Source organism: Jatropha curcas, chromosome 7 (genome assembly GCF_041381405.1).
Source record: "Jatropha curcas cultivar XTBG-Jc1 chromosome 7, XTBG_Jcur_1.0, whole genome shotgun sequence".
NCBI lineage: Eukaryota > Viridiplantae > Streptophyta > Magnoliopsida > Malpighiales > Euphorbiaceae > Jatropha > Jatropha curcas.
This window is the reverse complement of record NC_143157.1, coordinates 3,225,181-3,248,255: the sequence shown is the minus strand read 5'-3', so window position 1 is coordinate 3,248,255 and position 23,075 is coordinate 3,225,181. Positions and strand designations below refer to the sequence as shown.

General features: G+C 37.4%; 2 long non-coding RNA genes across 2 annotated transcripts; both read right to left on the bottom strand.

Annotated features, from left to right (window-relative positions):
• Positions 1 to 7,824: 7,824 nt before the first annotated feature.
• Positions 7,825 to 10,231, bottom strand: LOC149494586 (uncharacterized). Its single transcript, XR_016321853.1, has 3 exons — positions 9,720 to 10,231; positions 9,503 to 9,582; positions 7,825 to 7,988 (listed from the first exon to the last, which is right to left on the bottom strand). It is a non-coding gene; the product is annotated as an uncharacterized LOC149494586 (long non-coding RNA).
• Positions 10,232 to 15,517: 5,286 nt separating this feature from the next.
• LOC149494585 (uncharacterized) lies at positions 15,518 to 18,029 on the bottom strand. Its single transcript, XR_016321845.1, has 3 exons — positions 17,543 to 18,029; positions 17,326 to 17,405; positions 15,518 to 15,811 (listed from the first exon to the last, which is right to left on the bottom strand). It is a non-coding gene; the product is annotated as an uncharacterized LOC149494585 (long non-coding RNA).
• Between the last annotated feature and the right edge of the window lie 5,046 nt (positions 18,030 to 23,075).

Here is a 23,075-nt window from a genome sequence, read left to right as displayed (position 1 = left end):
TGAAATGTCATCCATAATCGGAACAGTCTGGTCTATCCCCATCTGCCTCAAAACGCACGAAGCGCAGTACCAAGTACAGTGTGTAAGGCCTAAAAGGTAAACCCGAGTATGGCGGAAGCTAACCTGGATAAAGCGGGTGATGTCATACTAGGAAATGTACCACAGTACCTCGTTTGGACCCAACTCAATTAGCCATGAGGTCCATGCATCACTAGACGGGTGAGTGATCAGGATCCTCCGCATACGATACTAAGAGGGGTTGTAGGGCGAGAAAGTAGGAGCAGCAACCACTTGGAGATGGTCCTTTAACCAAACCTGAGTAATGGATCCTTTTTATTACAAAGGAACAAACCAAAAGAAAGAAGAAAAAAGAAAGAGGAAAAGGTGAAATACCTGGAGAACAATCGGAGAGACCATCCAGTCATCAAAGCCTAAAGCAGCTCTGTCAAGGCTCCTGATAGTCTCTGCCAGCACAATGCCGCCGATGCAACCCAAGGCGTTAGCAATGCCTTGTACAGATCTTATGAAAGTTGGGACGATGCTGTGAAAGCATATTGTGTGTTCTTCGATTCAATTGGTGCACCTCTATTGGTTCAAAGGTCATCAAGTTCGATTTTTTCTCCAGCTGGGAATGCAGGAGCGAACTTGGAATCAAGCATGGTAAGATCTGAAGGAGGAATTGAGGAAGAGATTGAATATCCAATATCAACCATTGATAATACCGATTGTGATGAAGCTGAAGCAGAAGCAAGGGTTGAATCTACAATTGTAAAAATGCAAGGAGGGAAAGTACTTAAGTTTCATAGATGGCTTTTTAGTTGGCATGTTTTTTGGTATATGTATTTGCGTCTGTAAATTTTAGTCAATGTAATCTGCCCGTCTGTGGCTTAAATCTAGATGGAGAAGCCAAGAATGCTACAATTATATTGTAACTGAGTTAAAATTTTCCCAGTACAATATGATGATTTGCTATTGTCCTCTAGTCAATGCCTTGCTAAAGTTTCATGTTGAAATGACCGTCTGAGTTGCAATTTAGCTTGAAATCTAGTTGTTCAATTAATCTGCATTTGAATCTTTTGATTAGGAGCAACATTTGACCTTTAAAGAATGAAAAAGGAAGCGTGATACTGGTTCTGAGAAAAAAATTGTATCCATGCATATCTTTGGGCAAGCACATGAGTAAGCGATGTTGAACTTTCTGTTTATGGGCATTAAACCAGTTCACCATCCGCGAAGGCCCACATTTAAATTCTGAGTTTTGATCTTAGAACTGAAAATACATTAAAGCAAATATATGGCCAAAGTTGTAACTGGATTGGTAACTAAATGATGGGCTTTAAATTATTTCGATCTGAGATGGCCCATATCAGCACGAAAAAGATTGATAATGATTTCGGTATTGGACAAGAATAAATTAATGTTTTGTGTTTGGTCCACTGGGCCGTCTAAAGAGAGGGCTTCGATAGTTATTTTTTTTCAATAACACTGTTAACAATTGAGTGGAATTATTAAAATGGCCACATGTGTATATAATATTTAGAAGTAATTGACGTTGTGAATTTGGTCTACTAGGCCGTCTGAAGATGTTGTGAGTTTGGTCGACTGCGCCGTCCAAAGAGACGGATTTGATAGTTATTTTTAGTCAGTAACACTGTTAACAATTGAGTGGAATTATTAAAATGGTTTTTGCATAACACACATATATATAATATTTTGTCTCACTTGTTTAATATCAATATTTCAATAAATTTGCAGATCGAATTATTGTACGATCGAATATAACTATTTCAATATATACGTGGTCGATCTGGAGGTATTACTGCATGAGTTCAATATAAATATTGAATATAACCCTGTGTGGTAGGCCTAAACATAGCAAGATATTATCTGCCTTGAGCCGAATCAACACAGGCCCACACGGATTTGTTCAAAGCCCAAAACGCATCGAATTTGTTCAAATCCCAAGATGCATCTTCACATGTCGGTAAGATTCAACCAACTCACATCCACATCAGAATCACAAAGATACTGTTCGCTCTAGCCGAATGGCCCCACATTTTTAAACGCATCTTACTAGTCTAAGTCTTGTATCCACACAACTAATTGGTATTTCACTCATACGAATTGGCATAGATAGGGGTTGGAATTGTTAATGCAGTTGAAATATTTTCCAGTGAGTTAGAGTGAAGGTATCGTCCACTATCTTATATGCGTAAACACAACTGTAGTTAAAAAATGACTTATTAACATATTACCCATAATCTTATGTTTGGATCATATCATAATATCATGGATCAAAATTTAAACAGTAGTTTTTTTGCTACAGATAAGTTATATATATTTACAGTTTTGCATGCGCATCAACATTCAATAGTGGGCCAAAAAATTTCTAGCACTTAAATGTTCAATGCTTACCTAATCAACCTAAACATACTTTGTTCAAAACATGGATTAAAATGTTAAGCTCTTGGTTTTTTTTCCAGATCAAGATTTCACTTCCCTGTAATCGCTGGCAATATAATATCCCGAACTCAGTTGAAGTCGCTCCGAATTAATCAAATGACCACACGGGCACTTACGGAGTTCAATAACATGTCCTTGTCATTTATGAAAAGGAAAATTCATCATGGGAATAAAAAACAAAAAGGGAAGAAAGAGACATGAAAAAAGGAAACCACGATATTCATAGACAATTTTTTACTCACTTTGAAATTCAGTGTTTCTTTGTCAGCTTCACCATCCCACGAATCCATAACCATAATCAAAAAAATCCCGCAACTCCATCTACATTTAATGGATTGATGGATATTTAATACTTAGTACTAGTTAAGACTTATGATAACTAATCAGAACATGGTTCCAGTTAGAAGGATATGGTTACTATAATGTAGGAGATGCATGCCAGGTGAGACCAACACGACTGTCAATCAAGAGAAAATGGCAGTGCTTCAGGGTACAGTACCACCTAATTTGAATTCACTTTTGGAGAGAGACGTCATAGTTTGAGTTAAATTGTTGAGCAATGGATTTGGATTGAATGGTTCTATGCATAGACTTGGCGAGGAATATATCATACTAAAGAAGAAAATGCCATGCGAAGTAGCCATCTCTCTCTAAAATTGGCCCATAAATAAGTTATATAATGCAGAAGGACGATCTCCATTGCTCACAATAATGGTAAAGATCTCGAAGTGCAAATGCATATATATATATATATATATATAACCATAGGAATTGGTAAACAAACGTTAATTGTATAATGGATAGGCAATTGCATACATATCGCCTTGCTTCCTGATATTGTTGTCAATAATTCGCCAAGATTGCAGCCCATCCAACATATCACAGTCGCCATATATAATAATGCATCAAACGCAAAAGGTGCTTGCACAAGTAAGTTGTAGTAACGTACGTATAGGTCATATCAAATGAACTTTAGAAGATTAGCTTTACTTTAATGTCAATTACAACATATATTAAACATTAATATTACCAGCAATTGGAAAATGCCTTTGTGAATGGATTCATCAAACTGTTCATGGAATCAAGAAAAACAATCGTGCGCTCTCTCAATAACAGTCCAAATGCAAACCAGTGGTGGTTGTGGATGGCAGGGATAATAACCATACTAAACTTGTGCATTTTGAACCCTTGCGCACAATCTAAATAAATACTCTTCAAACACCCTCGCACTGCATGAAACCCTCTTTTCTGCATATCCATTTCTGTCGAAGTTAGGCCTATAATTCCAATCTGCGAGTTATAACAACATATTTCAAAATTCATTATTTTTGTTACGTCTACTAAAACACACTTCACATGAATAAACCACAACACGAAATCACAATTGAATATGCAAGGATGGTGGTTCCGTTTGTTCTCCATTCTTCACGAGATATTATAGTAGAAGCACAATCTATCACCTGTAAACAAACTTGGACATTTGTATAAGCAGATATGACATTGATATGAAAGATTTTTCTTATTTTATTTTTAAATGTTAGTCATATGACATGGTCAAGCTATTTCACAGTCGTCATCGGATAAGATAACATTCTTACGGTACTCAAAATCTCTCCCTTTCGCCTAATATTTTTTTTTTTTAAACTCAGCTCTTGTCGGCGGTACAGTCCACATTCAACCATCCGTACACTGCAACGACTCAAATGGTTATCATAAAAATCCGATGATGCGATCACACATTTGCATATATGATATGACTTTCGACTATTTATAAGTCAAAATAACTCCATTGTTTTAAAAATAAAAAGCACCTGTTGCACACTTCAAAACGCCCCTATCTTATACATCCTGCAAGAATGTCGTCCGATATACCATAATCATCTCCCTCAATCACCCTATTATTGATCATGTTTTCATCATCACCCTGCGAATTGAAACTATTTTAACTCTATTTATATAGAATGTTTATAAATGTGCATGGGTCAATTAATTTGTTTCGAGAGACTCGGTTAGTTATTAGCAATTAATAATCAAATAGGAATATTGGGATTTGTGCCGTATTTGGAGTAGAGGTACCACAACTTTAATTTCATTGCTTATCTCTATTAAGTCAATGTCAACTACATCGGCAGATTGGTCATCTAGTTCAGTGTCAACCAGTTCCTTAAGCTTTTATATACTGGTTCAGTCTCAACCGCTTCCTCAATGCGATCATCTTGCATGTCTTCAAATGGTAATCTGTAATTGAATAAAATTTACAGATTAGTAAGTCTAGAACAAAAGTTTATTTGCAGAATTCTTGCAAAGTATAAGCCCGACAAAAACGTTTTTTTATAATAAAAAAACAACTGAGTCAACGGTATTATTTCTACATTGAGAAGCGTTCTGTAATGCGCTGTTAATTTATACATATGCATTACATCATTTCCTTTATTAAAAGAAAGTCCGGCCATATACAACATGTAGTAGAAGCCATCCTAGAAGTGCCTAACAACCGGCATTAGACCGCTTCCCTCTGCAGCCACCAACGTTGCATTGTCCTCAACAATATCACCTGGTTGAAGAACAGGCTGCCTAGAAGGAAACAATCGAAACACAATACAGTGACAAAATTTAGGATTAAATTTAAAATTCAACCCGATGAAAAGATACTTGTCATATATGCAGTTACTCTTAACAAGCGTGTCACCATATTAATATTTTCCAAGAAGCCTCTCGGAAGCCATAGCTCTTGCATCCTGCTCCTACTTGGAAGACACTGCACAATTTTCAGGAATTGACGTTCTCCGTTTTCATTTGATTTAGTCCTATAATAATTTAAACAACAAACAAATTTATCATTTATCTTTGCATCATAAAATGAGGTGACAACTACGAGTATGCCCTTCATCTTATGTGCCTGCATTTGATGGGGCCTCTCTTGTCTTCATCACGTGTTCATTGAGTTAATGACTATGGATGGCCTTGTAACCCGATGTTATTTCGATCCAATCATATCTGGATTTAATGGGTTCAAATAATAAATAAACGGGTTTATGTCGTATTTTTTAAAGCCGTGGCTGATTTGGGTTCGGTTTAGGTTCTAGGGACGCGAGTACTCGCTACCCACTCCTCATTTATTAAATATTCAATAATATTCAAAATAATTATTATTTTAAAAAAAATTACATATGCACTCTTTAATTTATAATTAACGCTATAATTATTTAATATTTATATTATATTTTTTATCAAGTCAAAATAAATAATCGTTATAAAACTATATAATATAATTGATGTCCATTACATTTATTAAAGAAATTATTTACCTCCTCCAAAAGTTATATCTTTTAAAATAAAGGGTTACATCTTTTAGGACGAAGGGTTATACCATTTAATGTGTAAAGTTACGTCTTTTGGATTATACTTTGTATCCTATAATAGTTCTTTAATCTTTTCGATTATGTGGCTAAGATCCTAATATAAGAAATAAATCTCCTTCTATTTTATCTTATCTATTCCATTTCTATATATACTATCTATTTCTTATATTTCATAATAATTGTACAGTTTTGATTTGATTTTTATTTTAATAAAAATAAAAATAAAAAATAATTTGAATTCTAAACGGGTTTATAAACTTGATTGAGTTTACAAATGGTCATTAAAATCGAATTGGGACGGTTTCAGTCAGTAACTGATAATTTGTAAAGGAGTTTGGAACCGGTTCGTTTACCAAAGTTTTTATCTGAGTTCTGGTAGATGCAAATCATTTTCCCTGTGTCCCCCACCTGGTACCATCCTTGATAATGACGGTTGGTTTGGGTAATCAATATATAGGGTTTGTTCTACTTCTACGTCCTTCGAGATGTATAGGAGACAATATCCCTTACTTGACCTAATTGGACATTAACCAGTGACGATATGTAACTTGGTCTTTTTTGAGTAATCTATATATAGGGTTGGTGGGATCTGTCAGGATGTAATACTCGACACAACAAATCAAAAGTGGCCGTCTGAAACCAATATGGTCCGCACCGAACAGTGCAATCGAACCGAATCAAAACGGACAAACATCCATTTTTAAGAACTGGAAGCGGAAATGGAACAAAAATTTAGTTATGCCCTTTTTTGGAACCTAACTAAAACCGAACTGCAATCACACCGGACCCGAAACCAATTAAAACCAAACCGAATATCCAATTAATAATATATAATTTTAATTTTTTATATATAATTTCGTTTAAAACTTTACGAAATTTGTTATTTATTATTTCAATTAAAAAACATATTACTATTTACTAATAAATATTATTTATTTTTAGAATTAAATAACCTATTTTATATATATATTCTCCTAATACCAATATCCCTTCTTGGTAATGATATATTTGCTCACTGTTGGGCATCAGGTATCACTTGCCTCAGCTCTGATACCACTCATTGGGCCTTTTCAACCAATTAAGAGAAAATTAACGTAACAGAAAAATAGAAATGAGACACAGAGAAATTCACATGGTTCACTCTCAACTGTTTAGGGCTACGTCCACGGGACAAACTCCGAATCATTCTTCCACTATTAAAAAATAGTAGGTACACAAAGAGAGTAATACAAAAATAGTGGCACTCAAAGTGTTTTCCAAAAACACCCCATAATAATTTCCTAAAACTAGATAACTCTCTCTACATTTTTTGTTTCTTCTTTTCTGCTGTGAGTTGATGAGGGAAAACCTTCTCCTATAAATTGGAGAAGGGGACGCGTCATTAACGCGTCCACCGAATGGATGCGTTAATCACGCGTCCACTTTTCCTTTTTTTTCTTTCTTCTGCAGCCTTCTTTGACTGCCAAAACAAAACGTGTTTGTTTTTTTCTTTTTTTTTTTTCAAAATGTGTGTGGGTCCCACATGTCGGAGGGACCCCACAAGAATTCTCCCCCTCCCGACGACATGGTATGTAACACCCGCCGGCCAATCCCGGAGAACCAGACGGCGGATGCCACAATCAGTGCCGGAGCACCGTCTTATGTCACTTATTAAAGCTAGATCACAAATTAGAAGTGGTTAAATTTTCATAAGGAGGCAAGTAATTAACGTTTTGTTTTGTTTTTTTTTTTTTTTCTTTTTTTTTTTTGTTAACGAAAATAATATTTAAGGAAATTCCTACGAAAATTTCGCAAGAGTTTCCCCTAAAAATTAACTTGCCACACAAAGAAAATATACACACTTCCAATTTTCTCCAAACCCCAAAACTCCAATTCAACATAACATACCACAAGCACTTCTAAATATCCATCAACGTACGCATCATAGTCTAAACACATTCTTTTCAAGGAATATATAATCATCATACACCAAAAATATAATAAGATGTTATTTCCTTCAATAATCATAACTCTTAATACATTATAAACTTATTATATACAACCTCCATAATACAATCTTTACATATATGCCAAAAATCACCATTTACAAAATATCCTACCCAAAATGTGATCTCTACTCTGATGCTTGTCCTCTGGTCTTTAAGAACACCCTCCGCTCTTAACCTGCGCGTGATAAAAATCAACGCGTTGAGTGGAAGACTCAGTGGTGCTAAATAACCAACAATTAAATTAACAATAAAAGCCAAGGCAAAACTTAAATTACTCAACTATATATAAATACCGAAATCGCATTCATTTAATTCAAATACTTTGAAAGAAATGAGAAGATTATAAATACAAATATGTCTTCATTCTTTTATAGCAACAACAAAATTTCATTTTTCGTTAAGGCTCATACTCATGCAGAATGAACATAAGCAGATTTGATCGTGGCCTATATTAGCGCCACCCCCATTACATACTCATGACCTATGAAAGCACCACCGTGGCCTATGAAAGCACCACCCCCATCACACAGTCGTGGCCTATGAAAGCACCACCGTGGCCTATGAAAGCACCACCCCATCACACAATAAGCGCGTCCGCCTATTTATAAGGGCTGATAACCCTAGCATATGATCATAGCTTCACAATAAGAAAATCCATCTCATCATACCACGTTTCAATCATGCATAGTAGAGCCCAAATCAAAAACATTCTTTCACAAAAGCAATAATTATAACTCAAAACCTCTTCATTTAGTACTCATCAGTTCAAAAGTTTTACTCAAAACACTATAAATGTATATATACTTAATATAGTAGAAAAGTACATAAATCAAGAACTTTTCAGCATTTCCATAAACTTGACCTCTGCTGGGTTTTTAACACATAAATTGAGTTATGGGTCTCCAAATTGCATGAAATCAGATTCATTAGAAAGCTAAGACAAAATGGTACAAATGTTCAGAAGGGACCACAGCCCAGATCACAGAGTAAGATAGCAAACAAAAGCTCAGAACACAGACCAACAGATCAGACCTGATTCAGCAGAACCAAGTCCAATGTTTCTTGAATTCCTACTTCACCAAACACTCAAATGAAACCAATCCAAAACGAGAGAATTCTCAAGACATAGGGAAACAACTTTTATGAAGAACTCAGAACCTAATCTTATCATTATAGTGGTCAAAATGGGCACTCAATTTAGTAATGCATGTGGCTCGACACAACAGAGTCAGTTTGGGTGTTTGAGCCATAAATTGAGCTATGTATCTTCAATTTGGACAAAAGAGGATGGGTTGGAAAGATAAGAAGTAAATCTATAACTTTTATGAAGAACATAAAACGTTATTTTGCCATTTGAGTGGTCAAAATGGACAATCATTTCGGATATACAGGGAAGACACCATAACAAAACCAGTTTTGGTATTTCACTCATAAGTTGAGCTACAAGTATTGAAATTGGACATAAGAATATGTTTTGGAAAGCTGAGAAATAGAGCTACAACTTTCATGAAGAAGTCAGAAACAAATGGGAAGTATAAAGGGGTCAAAAATGAGTTCCAATCCCACGGCAGAACACATCTCACATTAAAATTCAGCAATTTCAACAAAACATACAAAGTTCCCAAAATATATTCAAAACCCTAACCATGTAAAAACAACTTAAACAAGTGAAATTATGATTGCACTAACCTTATTAACAAGCTTGAAAAAGCTTGGAAAGCCTTACTCCTTGGCTTTCTCTTTCCCCTTTGAGGATGGTTCTCCAACCTCTTCAAAGCATGAAAAATCAACATTACAAGCAAAACTTAACAAAAAAAATAGTTGGAGCATGATTTAATGCATCAATAACATGTCTAAACCATGAATTCTACTTAACAATTCACAAAACTCAAAAACCACAACTTACTTGCTTCAATGGTAACTTCACTTCTCTTTGGTTTTAATCACCAAACTCAACTTCTACTTCTTAATTCTTAAGAATTAAGTACTAATCTATGATTTAATTAGGTAGTTTGGTGGTAAATTTGGAGGTAAGAAAATGAAGAAATGAAAGAAAGAGGAAGAAGATGGAGATGGCGTGGATAAGGAGAAGAGAAGAAAGAAATAAGTGTTGTGGTGTTTACTTTAAGTGCCAAAGTCAAATTTGACTTCCTAAAATCATGCAAATGTGTGGCTAAGATCAAGTCCTAAGTAATCTCATCCAATGGCTCTAAATATTCCTCAAATAATTCTCTTCTACTTCTTATTTAACTCCACCAATTAATTAAATTAACTCCACTAAAATAATTCCTCATTTATTTCTTAATATACCACACTAGAAATATTATGCATTCAATACATAAACTCTCCAAAAATATTCATTAAATATTTTCTACCCACCTAAATCATGCAAACATGCTCCAAAAATAGTAAATAAAATATTAACTATGCATAGTAATTTTTCCGGACTAAAATAATACCAAGTTCCGGACCGATGGTACTATTCACAGACCGGTAAATCACTATTACCGACACTAAAAAAAATCAGTCTGTTACAGTTCTCCCCCCCTTAAAAGAAATTCGTCCTCGAATTTACCTGGTGTAAATAACTGAGGATGCTGTTGTCTCATAATATCTTCACTTTCCCATGTAGCTTCCTCAGTCTTATGGTTTCTCCAAAGGACCTTTACTAAAGGAATTCTCTTATTCCTTAGTTCCTTGATTTCCCTCGCAAGTATCCTCACTGGTTCTTCCTCATAAGTCAAATCTGGCTCTATGGTAATAGAATCAACTGGTATCACATGTGATGGGTCGGACCGATACCTCCTCAACATAGACACGTGGAAAACATTATGTATCCTATCCAGGTCTGGTGGTAAAGCTAGTCTATAGGCTAATGGACCCACACGCTCAATGATCTCATATGGACCAATGAACCTAGGACTAAGCTTACCCTTTCTTCCAAATCTCAATATCTTTTTCCACGGAGATACCTTAAGGAAAACCTTATCTCCCACTGCATACTCTATATCTTTCCTCTTCAAATCCGCATAAGATTTCTGACGATCTGAAGCTGTTTTCAATCTATCTCTGATAATTCTGACCTTATCCTCTGTGTCTCGAATCAAATCTGGACCTATAATCTTACCCTCACTCAATTCCGACCAACACAGTGGAGTCCTACATCTCCTGCCATATAGTGCTTCGAAGGGAGCCATCTGAATGCTCGACTGATAACTGTTATTGTAGGCAAATTCAGTAAGTCGAATGTACTTCTCCCAACTGCCTTCAAACTCAATAGCACAAGCTCTTAACATATCCTCCAAAATCTGAATAACCCGCTCTGACTGACCATCAGTCTGAGGATGAAAAGCTGTGCTGAAATGCAGTTTAGTACCCAAAGCCTCATGTAGCTTCTTCCAAAATCTAGAAGTAAATCTCGGATCTCTATCTGAAATGATGGAAGAAGGAACCCCATGTAATCTCACTATCTCATCTATATAAAGCTCTGCATACTGCTCCATGGTGAAGTCAGTCCTAACAGGAAGAAAGTGTGCCGACTTAGTTAGCCTGTCAACTATTACCCATATAGCATCTTTCTTTTTAGGAGTTAAAGGCAATCCAGTCACAAAATCCATAGTAACTTTATCCCATTTCCACTCTGGAATAGAAGTAGGGTGTAACAAACCAGAAGGAAACTGATGCTCTGCTTTCACTTGCTGGCATGTCAAACACCTCGACACATAATCTGTGATATCCCTCTTCATCGCCGGCCACCAATACTGTGATTTCAAATCATGATACATCTTATTACTGCCAGGATGCATAGCATAGGGACTACTATGAGCTTCCTTTAAGATACTCTTTCTCAACTCTGAAATTTTAGGCACACAAATCCGATCCTCAAAGTACAAGCAGTCCTCTCTAATCTCAAATCCCTTCTTCTTACCCTCTCTGACTAGGCCTTTCCACAAGGCAATAGTCTCATCACCCTGCTGTGCATCTCTAATCTGCTGCAGTAGGCTAGGTTTCACCATAAGCTCTGCTACAAGAGCACCATCTTTAGTCACAGTTAAGTGTGCATTCATAGCACGAAGAGCAACTAATGCCTTTCTACTGAGTGCATCTGCCACTACATTAGCTCTACCCGGGTGGTAATCAATAGTGAACTCATAGTCCTTAAGTAGCTCTAACCATCTGCGCTGCCTCAGGTTAAGCTCTCTCTGTGTAAGCAAATACTTAAGGCTCTTATGATCCGTATACAAGTGGCATTTCTCACCATATAAGTAATGTCTCCAAATCTTCAAGGCAAACACAATAGCTGCTAACTCCAAATCATGGGTAGGGTAGTTCTTTTCATGTGGCTTCAGCTGCCGGGAAGCATAAGCAATCACCTTGCCCTCCTGCATAAGCACACAACCCAAACCATTATGCGAAGCATCACTATAAACATCATATGGTCTGCCTGGAGCTGGCTGTGTCAAAACTGGAGCCTCAGTAAGCATCGCCTTAAGCTTCTCAAAGCTACTCTGGCATCTATCAGTCCACTCAAAACGGACATCCTTACGGAGAAGTCTAGTCAAAGGGGCTGCAATAAGAGAAAACCCCTTGACAAACCTCCTGTAATATCCAGCCAAACCTAAGAAACTGCGAATCTCTGTGACATTAGTAGGTGGCTTCCAATCAAGCACTGCCTCAATCTTCTTCGGGTCCACCCGAATACCCTCTGCAGAAACAACATGCCCTAAGAAAGCAATCTCAGTCAACCAAAATTCACACTTACTGAGCTTGGCATACAACTGTCGGTCTCTCAAGGTCTGCAGAACTGTTCGTAGGTGATGATCATGATCCTCTCTAGTCGGAGAGTACACCAAAATATCATCAATAAAAACCACCACGAACTGATCCAAATAAGGATGGAAGATCCGGTTCATCAGGTCCATAAACACTGCTGGAGCATTAGTCAACCCAAATGGCATCACTAAAAACTCATAGTGACCATAGCGTGTCCTGAAAGCAGTCTTAGGTACATCTAATCCCTTCACCCTTAGCTGATGATAACCTGATCTCAGATCTATCTTCGAGAATACACTAGCCCCTCTCAACTGATCAAACAAATCATCTATCCGAGGCAATGGATATCGATTCTTCACAGTAACTTTGTTAAGTTGTCTGTAGTCAATACACAACCTAAGTGAGCCATCCTTCTTCTTTACAAACAATACTGGAGCACCCCATGGAGATACACTAGGACGAATAAAACCCTTATCAAGCAACTCCTGAATCTGAATCTTTAACTCTTTCAATTCAGCAAGCGCCATCCGATACGGAGCAATGGATATCGGTGCAGTACCAGGCATAACCTCAATACCAAACTCAACCTCTCTCTCAGGAGGTAAACCAGGCAACTCCTCTGGAAACACATCCGAAAAATCACATACTGTGGGTATATCATGGACACTAGGAACTTCTGACTCTAGAACAAGTAAACAGGCTAAGTAGGCCTCACAACCATGCTGGATAAGTCTTCTCGCAGTAGAAGCAGAAATAACGTTAGAGAGGTAATCCGACCTCTCACCCACAACTACAATCTCCTCACCAGATGAAGTCTAGACTGTAATCCTCTTACATCTACAATCAACAATGACCCCATGTCTAGACAACCAATCCATACCCAATATCACATCGTACTCCCGAAAAGGCAACTCTATCAAATCACCCGGAAATACATACCCATGAATGACTACAAGGCAATCTCTATACACCCGATCAACTACTACACTCTGACCCAAAGGGCTAGTAACCTCAACGCTGTGCTCTAATGTCTCAGCATGCATACTACCCAGTCTACCCACATGTATGCATATGTATGAATGCGTGGAGCCCGGATCAATCAAAGCAAGTACAAAAGTGTCAAAGATAGAGAAGGTACCTGCAATGACGTCCGCCGCATCCCGCTGCTCCCTGGTCCTAATGGCATAAGCTCTCGCCTGTGCTCTAGCCTCTGGTCTCTCCACAGTCTCAGACACAGGTCTCTCACTCCTAGTACCATATCCCTCACTACGGCCTCTCCCTCTGCCTCTCTGAACATAGGAAGCTGGCCTCCCAACCTGGTGAGCTGGACGAGTCACAGTCATAGGACAATCCCTAATTATATGCTCAGTGGATCCACATCTATAGCAAGCTCTCATAGTAGTTCCCCAACACACCCCAACATGCCTCCTACCACACTGACTGCAAATCGGTAGACCTGGCCATGTAGCACCTCCACCACTAGCAACAGATGAAACCGGAGGAGCTGATCTCGGAACTATACCCCGACCAACTGTCTGGCCCGGTCTGGCCCCCATCTGCGGTCCGCCTCTAAATCTCTTGCTACTAGACTGGACCCCTGAAGTCTGTCCAGACGTAGCACTTTGAAATCTCTTATACTGACTGCTCTGCTGGATCCTCTGACCTCTGGCCTGTCTCTCATTCCGAATAAGCTCAAGCTCTGTAGCAGCCTTCACCAAACCAGCTAATGTAGTGTGGGGCTGGGATGTCAAGTGCATCCTATACTCATCTAGTAACCCCTTCCGAAACCGCTTACACCGATCTGCCTCAGTAGGGACCAACTTAGAAGCATACCTACTCAACCGCAGAAACTCCCGCTCATACTCGGAGAAAGTCATCCATCCCTGCCTAAGCTCAAGGAACTCTGCTATCCTCTGATCTGTGTATAACTCCCCTACATATTTCTCCCGAAAAGCAGAGAGAAAGAAATCCCAAGTAATATCCTCAGCTCTCGCTGTCTTCACCATAGACTCCCACCATAGGTAAGCCTCTTCCTTTAGCAAGGAAACAGCACAAATCAATCTATCTGCAGGAGTACACTGCATCTGGTCCAAAACCCTCTCTGTAGCTTGGAGCCAAAATTCTGCTGCAGAAGGATCATCATCTCTCCGACCCATAAAATCCTCAACACGATACTTCCTCAGTCTCTCTACCGGGGTATGAACTGGAACAGGGGCTGGTGCGACTGGAGCCTGGGGAATAGCTCCCGCAGCCTGCCTCAATGCAGCTACCAACTGCTGTACCAAATCACCCTGATTAGGCCCCGCAGGACCCGCAGTAGCCTGCCCTACAGCTGAGGCGCGCTCTGCATCAGAACCCAAAATCCCACCAGCATCACCACCGGCTGGCCTACCGCCCTCTAACATAGCACCCTCTGGAGGGACATAACTGTCCACCTCCTCATCCGACAGGCGCTGAGACATCACTAAATACCTACAAAGACCAGTGGGTTCGCATCAGAGAGAAATTCCCAAAACAGACTAATATGGCATGTACTTAACTTAAATCACTTATATCATGACTCCAAATCGGATAAACTCTCATACCAAATAATATATCCTAGAATCGTCTAAACCTATGCTCTGATACCACAAAATGTAACACCCGCCGGCCAATCCCGGAGAACCAGACGGCGGATGCCACAATCAGTGCCAGAGCACCGTCTTATGTCACTTATTAAAGCTAGATCACAAATTAGAAGTGGTTAAATTTTCATAAGGAGGCAAGTAATTAACGTTTTGTTTTGTTTTTTTTTTTTTTTTTTTTTTTTTGTTAACGAAAATAATATTTAAGGAAATTCCTACGAAAATTTCGCAAGAGTTTCCCCTAAAAATTAACTTGCCACACAAAGAAAATATACACACTTCCAATTTTCTCCAAACCCCAAAACTCCAATTCAACATAACATACCACAAGCACTTCTAAATATCCATCAACATACGCATCATAGTCTAAACACATTCTTTTCAAGGAATATATAATCATCATACACCAAAAATATAATAAGATGTTATTTCCTTCAATAATCATAACTCTTAATACATTATAAACTTATTATATACAACCTCCATAATACAATCTTTACATATATGCCAAAAATCACCATTTACAAAATATCCTACCCAAAATGTGATCTCTACTCTGATGCTTGTCCTCTGGTCTTTAAGAACACCCTCCGCTCTTAACCTGCGCGTGATAAAAATCAACGCGCTGAGTGGAAGACTCAGTGGTGCTAAATAACCAACAATTAAATTAACAATAAAAGCCAAGGCAAAACTTAAATTACTCAACTATATATAAATACCGAAATCGCATTCATTTAATTCAAATACTTTGAAAGAAATGAGAAGATTATAAATACAAATATGTCTTCATTCTTTTATAGCAACAACAAAATTTCATTTTTCGTTAAGGCTCATACTCATGCAGAATGAACATAAGCAGATTTGATCGTGGCCTATATTAGCGCCACCCCCATTACATACTCATGACCTATGAAAGCACCACCGTGGCCTATGAAAGCACCACCCCCATCACACAGTCGTGGCCTATGAAAGCACCACCGTGGCCTATGAAAGCACCACCCCATCACACAATAAGCGCGTCCGCCTATTTATAAGGGCTGATAACCCTAGCATATGATCATAGCTTCACAATAAGAAAATCCATCCCATCATACCACGTTTCAATCATGCATAGTAGAGCCCAAATCAAAAACATTCTTTCACAAAAGCAATAATTATAACTCAAAACCTCTTCATTTAGTACTCATCAGTTCAAAAGTTTTACTCAAAACACTATAAATGTATATATACTTAATATAGTAGAAAAGTACATAAATCAAGAACTTTTCAGCATTTCCATAAACTTGACCTCTGCTGGGTTTTTAACACATAAATTGAGTTATGGGTCTCCAAATTGCATAAAATCAGATTCATTAGAAAGCTAAGACAAAATGGTACAAATGTTCAGAAGGGACCACAGCCCAGATCACAGAGTAAGATAGCAAACAAAAACTCAGAACACAGACCAACAGATCAGACCTGATTCAGCAGAACCAAGTCCAATGTTTCTTGAATTCCTACTTCACCAAACACTCAAATGAAACCAATCCAAAACGAGAGAATTCTCAAGACACAGGGAAACAACTTTTATGAAGAACTCAGAACCTAATCTTATCATTATAGTGGTCAAAATGGGCACTCAATTTAGTAATGCATGTGGCTCGACACAATAGAGTCAGTTTGGGTGTTTGAGCCATAAATTGAGCTATGTATCTCCAATTTGGACACAAGAGGATGGGTTGGAAAGATAAGAAGTAAATCTATAACTTTTATGAAGAACATAAAACGTTATTTTGCCATTTGAGTGGTCAAAATGGACAATCATTTCGGATATACAGGGAAGACACCATAACAGAACCAGTTTTGGTATTTCACTCATAAGTTGAGCTACAAGTATTGAAATTGGACATAAGAATATGTTTTGGAAAGCTGAGAAATAGCGCTACAACTTTCATGAAGAAGTCAGAAACAAATGGGAAGTATAAAGGGGTCAAAAATGAGTTCCAATCCCACGGCAGAACACATCTCACATTAAAATTCAGCAATTTCAACAAAACATACAAAGTTCCCAAAATATATTCAAAACCCTAACCATGTAAAAACAACTTAAACAATTGAAATTATGATTGCACTAACCTTATTAACAAGCTTGAAAAAGCTTGGAAAGCCTTACTCCTTGGCTTTCTCTTTCCCCTTTGAGGATGGTTCTCCAACCTCTTCAAAGCATGAAAAATCAACATTACAAGCAAAACTTAACAAAAGAAATAGTTGGAGCATGATTTAATGCATCAATAACATGTCTAAACCATGAATTCTACTTAACAATTCACAAAACTCAAAAACCACAACTTACTTGCTTCAATGGTAACTTCACTTCTCTTTGGTTTTAATCACCAAACTCAACTTCTACTTCTTAATTCTTAAGAATTAAGTACTAATCTATGATTTAATTAGGTAGTTTGGTGGTAAATTTGGAGGTAAGAAAATGAAGAAATGAAAGAAAGAGGAAGAAGATGGAGATGGCGTGGATAAGGAGAAGAGAAGAAAGAAATAAGTGTTGTGGTGTTTACTTTAAGTGCCAAAGTCAAATTTGACTTCCTAAAATCATGCAAATGTGTGGCTAAGATCAAGTCCTAAGTAATCTCATCCAATGGCTCTAAATATTCCTCAAATAATTCTCTTCTACTTCTTATTTAACTCCACCAATTAATTAAATTAACTCCACTAAAATAATTCCTCATTTATTTCTTAATATACCACACTAGAAATATTATGCATTCAATACATAAACTCTCCAAAAATATTCATTAAATATTTTCTACCCACCTAAATCATGCAAACATGCTCCAAAAATAGTAAATAAAATATTAACTATGCATAGCAATTTTTCCGGACTAAAATAATACCAAGTTCCGGACCGATGGTACTATTCACAGACCGGTAAATCACTATTACCGACACTAAAAAAAATCAGTCTGTTACATGGTAGGACTCTCCATTCCTACAGCTTTGACACACAGCTCAGACTTCTCCTTTTGCCTCAGTTGTTGATAGAGCAACACACTTCTGTATTCTTGACTGGTACGACACGGCTCTCCATGCAAATGTGATTAGATGTCTTGATGTAGACTTTCTTGAGTCAACATCCCCAGCCATATATGCATCGGTATAACATCCCCAGTCAACATATTTTGGTTGTACCTTGAAGATACTTGAAAATCCATTTTACTGCAGCCCAATGTTCCTTTTCAGGATTTGAAAGAAACCGACTCACTACTCCGACTGAGTGAGCAATATCTAGCCGTGTACAAACCATGACATTGATCAAGCTTTCAACTGCTGAAGCATATGGAATCTTTTCCATTTCTTCCTTCTCTCCATCCGTAGAAGGGCATTGTTTAGAACTCAATTTAAAGCGATAAGTAAGAGAACAACTAACTGCTTTAGCGTTTTCCATTCTAAACCTTTGAAGTACTTTATCAATGTACTTCTCCTGTGACAACCATAATTTCTTGGCTCTTTGATTCCTTCTAATCTTCATGCCAAGAATCTGCTTTGCTAGTCCCAAGTCTTTCATAGCAAAAGACTTACTTAGCTGTTTCTTCAAGCTATTAATTTTGACCAACAGTCACCATATCAAACACATAGAGCAAAAATAATGTAGTCATCATCAGAGAATTTCTTCATAGAAACATAGTGATCTGAAATAGTCTTTCTGTAACCTTGCTCCCCCATAACAGACTCGAACTTCTTGTACCACTGTCTTAGTGCCTGCTTCAAGCCGTACAAGCTCTTCTTCAGTTTGTAAACATAATCCTCTTTTTCTATGAAACCCTCTGACTTCTCCATGTATATTTCTTCTTCCGAATCTCCATGTAGGAAGGTAGTCTTTCCATCCATTTGCTCGATTTCCAGTTCAAAACTGGTGGCTATTTCGAGCATTATTTGAATGGACGTTATTTTCATAAGTGGTGAAAAGATCAAAATCAATACCCTTTCTTTGATTGAATCCTTTCACAATCAGTCTAGCTTTGAATCATGGTTGGGAGCTGTGTTCTTCCTGCTTGATCCTGAACACCCACTTGTTCTTCGAAGCTTTCTTGCATTTGGGCAACTTCACCAGCTCAAATGTTTCATCCTCGTACAAGGACTTCATTTCATCTTGCATGGCTTCAATCCAGTTCCTCTTGTGTTCATTTCCATAGCTTCTTCAAAGCTTTAAGGTTCTCCCCTGTCAGTCATTCGTACATACTCATTGACTGGATATCTAGTAGATGGTTGTTAAACTCTACTAGATCTTCTTAATGTTTGACAACCTTCCGGTGCTGGTGGTTGAACATGAACACCATAATCTTCATCTGGTTCATTCTGATCAGGAACTTCTGGATTTTCTAACTCTGGCACTTGTTCTTGTGGAACATTTTCTTCATCTCCAATTTGTCTGCATTCTATTGGAGGGACTCTCTGTATGTCTGTTGAGTCTTCATCAGATCTATTGGCACTCTGCTTCAAAAACTTCAATAGTCTGATCTTCAACAAATATAGCATCACGATTTCTTATAATCGTCTTCTGGATTGGGTCATAAAACCTATAGCCACATTGGTCTTGGCCATAGCCAATGAATACACACAGTCTAGTCTTAACATCAAGCTTAGACCGTTCATCCTTCGGGATAAGCACGAAGGCTTTGCAACCAAACACCCACAAATGATCATAGGAAAAATCCTTTCCTAACCATACTCTCTCTGGAGTATCATACTGTAGAGGGAAACAGAGTGAATGGTGAACTGCTGTGAGTAACGCTTCACCCCAAATCTTTTAGACAACTTTGCATGTGAGAGTAAACATCTGACTCTCTCCATCAAAGTTCTGTTCATCCTCTCAGCCAAACTATTCAGTTGCGGCATCTTGGGAGGTGTCGTTTGATGTCGAATGCCATGCTCTTTGCAGAAAGCATCAAATGGCCCAGTGTATTCTCCACCGTTATCTGTCCTGATACACTTCAGCTTCTTGCCTGCTTATCTCTCAACAGGTTTAAAAGACTTCAATGTGTATACCCAGGTCTTCCTAGAATGATCATTGATAAATATCACAAAATATCGATTTCCACCATATGACATCGTCAATGGTCCACACAAATCTAAATGAATCATATCTAATACATTCTTCATTCTGGAAAGAGGGGTAATCTTGGAAGCTACTCTGTTTAGCTTTCCCACCATACAATCAGGACACATGTCTAGGTGAATTTCATCCAATCCAAGTAGTACGTTCTTTCTTGCCAGAGTTTTCTTACTCATGTGGCGTAGTCGTTTATGCCACAATTCAACTATACTGTCATTCTACGCTACACTCAAAGTGTCTTGGGAGAGTTTCGCATGCATCACGTACAGTTTTCGGTCTTCAGCTACCACAAATGAACCTTTTGTGAGCTTCCATTGACCATTTCTGAAGGTGCTACAGAAATCTTCATCATCAAATCTGCCAACCGAGATTTGGACGCATGCTTGAAAGCTCATTTCTCATCAGTCTTCCCTTCCGTTTAGTTCAACTAAACATAAGCAAATGCATTTTGATTACCATAAGGAGATCTCTCATTTCTCCATATATGGTAATTCCCGCCATTTAGACTGATCATTTTGCTTGTCCATTTTGACTTCGCAGAAAATCATCACCAACATAAACCATACACATGAACAGTAGTATATGTGAATAGTGACCATGAATAGTAATAGTATACTCGAATAGTAACTGTATGCATAAATAGTAACTATACACGTGAATAGTACTATGCATGAATAGTGCTCGGCTGAAACGGACTCCGTAACAGTAACACCAATAGTACTGTTCACCATACTATTTTACTATTCATCACTAAGTCAATTCTGCAATGTCTTTCCGAGCAGACAGCACCAATGGACTCGTCGTAATTTTTTCTTCATCGTGGTATATTTATTTCAAAATATATCCACGGATCCGGTACCACTATCTGACCGACTGGACCTACTGAAACCTTCGGCTCCGATACCAGTTGTTGGGCATCAGGTACCACTTGCCTCAGCTCTGATACCACTCGTTGGGCCCTTTCAACCAATTAAGAGAAAATTAACGCAGCAGAAAAATAGAAATGGGACATAGAAATTTACGTGGTTCACCCTCAACTGTTTAGGGCTACGTCCATTGGCCAAACTCCAAATCATTCTTCCACTATAAAAAAATAGTAGGTACACAAAGAGAGTAATACAAAAATAGTGGCACTCAAAGTGTTTTCCAAAAATACCCCATAATAATTTTCTTACTATTTTTCCCTCCATAGTTTTAGGAAACCCTTCCTAAAACTAGATAACTCTCTCTACATTTTTTGTTTTTTCTTTTCTGCTGTGTGTTGATGAGGGAAAATCTTCTCCTCTTCTTAGGAGAAGAGGATGCGTCATTAACACGTCCATCGAATGGATGCGTTAATCACGTGTCCACTTTTCCTTTTTTTTTTCTTTCTTCCGCAGCCTTCTTTGACTGCCAACAACCTTCTTTGACTACCAAAACAAAATGTGTTTTTTTTTTTGTTTTTTTTTTTCAAAATGTGTGTGGGTCCCACATGTCGGAGGGACCCCACAAGACTCACTACTTTAATTATTCGAGCCACTTATGTCACCCTCAATAGTTCAATTCGCTTACTTGTCCTTTTTTCACAAGTAAAATCTATACATATATATTTGGTTTGATTTTTAAAAACTATTAATAAATTGTACTCGATTACTCATCAAGAAATGAATTTTCTACTAATATTTATCAATCCAATTCAATATCGAGAATTTGCTGAGTCTGTACTGATAATTATATCATACTACAATTTGAAATGAAATATTTTAATGTTTGCTAAATATTACTCTTTTACTAAATTAACGGCGTAAAATGTGATCGAATTATAGTGCCGGTCTATATATACCTTAGTGTGCTACATGCGTCCTAGCACGAATTTCATCTGTAATTATAATCTGTACTAGATTTTTCTATTTCCTACATCTATATGAGAAACATCCCTTCCCGGTCCACCCGTTAACCCGAATGAACCGAGCCGAGACGCTACAATCTGGTTGAACTTATATCCTGTCATGCTGATACCATCCTGTATGCTAAATATGAATATAAAACACTCCCAATTAAACTTCAGACTTCCAATATCTCCAACTAATCATCATAACACAATAACACTTTATATATCTTTTCATAACTGTATAAATCCTCAATAGCATTTAATATCCAGCAATTAATTGCATTTATGATCTATATCAAGTCTTCATGACCTAATCATACCAACTATGTTAAAATATTTCATATTCACTCATTTCATCAGTATTATTCTTATCTCGAAATACTTACACCAAAATAATTACATGCTTCACTTATATTTCCAATTACATAAGCTTTAACAAATGTAATCATTATACATGCCATAAATCTTAATACATGCCATAATTCTTAATTATATAACTCTCAATCTACTACTCCCAAATTAATCACTTCTGCTTTGATAGTACTCTTCAAGTCTTCAAGTAGCAACCGCGATCTTCAACCTACGTGTGATAAAAATCGACGCGCTGAGTATAAAACTCAGTGGTGCTCATAATTCACATACTTAACAAAGTGTGATGGCAACTAACTTAAAATACAAATTGCATAAAAGCATTGAAAATCATAGATTCAGTAAATTTCAACATCAATGCATCTTTATAGCAAAGAATAAACTTCTAATTCACACCATAAATAATTTAGTTCTAATTATCTCATAACTCCTTTACATGAACCTTTAATCACACATTATGATACTATCATGATCTTACCTACTGTTCATTGTGTTGTATGAATGAAATCAATAAACATGTAA